General features: G+C 45.0%; 1 pseudogene; it reads left to right on the top strand.

The window, feature by feature from the left end:
• Positions 1–1,028: 1,028 nt before the first annotated feature.
• LOC148525553 (5S ribosomal RNA) lies at positions 1,029–1,147 on the top strand (annotated as a pseudogene).
• The last annotated feature ends 1,471 nt before the right edge of the window (positions 1,148–2,618 follow it).

The raw sequence follows: 2,618 nt of genomic DNA on the forward strand, positions 1-2,618 counted from the left end.
AGGGGTACTGCTGGGGTTAAGGTGCATATGGATAGGAATGTTCAGCGTGAAAATAAAGGGGTGTGTCATGTTGACACGCCCAATTTTTAAGTGACCACGCCCATTTCGGGGTGGTGGTGGGGGTCCCTTTTCAAATTTGCCCTGGGCTCCAAATACCCTAGTTACGCCACTGCTGAAGGCGCTAACACTAAAATCATTTTGACTGTGATATTTAATATATGACTATCAGACATGTCCTTTACCCAAAAGGAATTATTAATTATCAGAATATATATTAATATCACATATCAGACTATGGCCCTCATTCAGAGCCGTTCGCTATTTGCGTTCGTTCGTTCAAAAACAAGGGGTGGCTATGCAAATGATCCGTTCGCACATTGCAGTCTGTTCACACCTCTAAGTCTGAACGAGCGAGCAAAACATACGCTCGTTTATTTGATAAAAACGCCCCCTGGCCGCTCGCACCATACGTCATGTCCGCTATTTATTAGATTAATCGAGTACATCGAACAGGATATGAACTGCTCGCTATTCTTGTGGTTGGTTTTTTCTACCGCTATTTTGCGAGCAGTTCTGAGTTAAAAAAAAACAAGTGATGTGGTCATTGACGCTGCTGTATTAATTATGCACACCCATAAAACGCCCGTTTTGACCTTTAAGCGCGCCTGCGATCGGATCTCCACTCCCCGTTTTCAAGCACCTTCTCCTGTTACCACCCACATACGCCTCATTCTGTCACTCAAAATAGCAGGCACTCGCTATATTGCGTACAAATGATTTTCGGCCGCACTGACTGGTTCGCGCATGCGTACTAAAAACCGTACGCATGCGCAGATGTGCGAACATCGCTCGGAACGAGCGTACTGCCGCTAGCGAGTAGCTCTGAATGAGAGCCTATATCTATACCTTTTTCTGAGCCCTTCATAGGGACCTGTGTCAGGATCCACAAGTAGTTATCTTTAGATCAGGTGTATTCTTATTTAATCACTCTCTCATTCGGTCCGACTACATACCTTGCAATGTCTTACATCTACAACTATACCACCCCGGACATGCCCAATCTCGTCTGATCTTGGAAGCTATGCAGTGTTGGGCCTGGTCAGTACTCGGATGGGAGACCATCCAGGAATACCAGGTGCAGTAGGTGATATTTCACCAGGGTGCTAGTCGGTTAACATAATACGTAAAGCAGAAGTGATTTTTACTTCCTTCCATTTGATGTCCTGTACAACACATACCTGAGCTAGGTCTGTTCACTGTATCGGAACACACAGACTGAAAAGGATTTTGTGGTTATAGGGTCGCAACTCGTTTTTATCTACATTTTTCTATCTTCATTCATACTGTCCTGAATCATCCATCTTTGGATATTATCATTCATACTGTCCTGATTCACCCATATTTGAATAGGAATTTAGGCTGTTTAATTTCAATTGATTTATTCTCAATAGGAAAACCTTTTTGAAATGACAAAAGGAGATATACAATTCCTTATTCCTATATCTAAGTATCTCTCCTACCTCACTCACATCTTAATTCTTCACTCTCTCATTCGGTCCTTCAGTGTTCCTTGCAATGCTTATATAGCATCAGGGAATCTGTCGGTTAACACTATGGCCCTCATTCAGAGCCGTACGCTCTGAGCAGAGCGCACGCTCTGAATGAGGGCCGCCCTCCATAATTATGGAGCGTCCTCCTGGACGCTCGTATAGCTGTGGGTCACCACCCACAGCCTATACGAGCGTGCAGTTTGATGGCCGCGATGGTCTTGACCATCGCGACCATCGCCACTGCGAGCCGGAGCCTGCGGTTGAGTTTTTCAACCGCAAGGCCCGGAGTGATTTTGGCTCTATCAGAGCCAAAATCACTCCCACTGACATCACTAGTGATGTCAGTGGGCCGGCTTCTGACGGTAGGCATTCCCTTGGGAACGCCCCCGTCAGGGAGGCACGCCCCCGGCACGCCCACCAAAGGGGGCGTGCTGTCAATCAACATCGACAGCACGCCCCCTTTGATCAGACACAACGAGTGAAGGAAAGTCCTTCGCTCGTCGCGTCTGGTGCATGCGCACGACGGAGCTCCCGCCGTCGTGCGCATGCGCAGTGCACAACATCGACCCACTTGCGAGCGGACAGCCGCTTGCGAGTGGGTCTGAATCAGGCCCTATATACGAACAGCAGAAGTGACTTTACCTTTCTTCTCATTTGTGTCCTATACAACACATACCTGAGTGAGGTCTGTTCACTGTAATGTTACACACGGACTAAAAATGTTTTTGTGGTTATAGGCTCGCAACTAGTTTATATATGTCTTTTATCATATGCCAGTAATACAACTGGATATTAGCCTGTGTGACAGCATGTAGATTTGTGATTATGTCACCTTAAATATAAGAATGACCCTGGAATTACAAATGCCCATACTTGATTCTCCTATCAATATAGAATATGCCCACCAGAGGGTTAATATTCTAGTCTTCCTTTTATATTGATATATTTACCATATGACTGTCTTACAATTAAATTACTCTACCTTCTTTAATAAAAACATAGGGTAATAGGACTGCAGAATAATAGAGTTATAATTATGCGATCATACGCAAATGTACAATTACTGTA

The sequence above is a fragment of the Taudactylus pleione genome, unplaced genomic scaffold, assembly GCF_031769625.1.
Source record: "Taudactylus pleione unplaced genomic scaffold, aTauple2 ptg000105l, whole genome shotgun sequence".
Taxonomy (NCBI): Eukaryota; Metazoa; Chordata; class Amphibia; order Anura; family Myobatrachidae; genus Taudactylus; species Taudactylus pleione.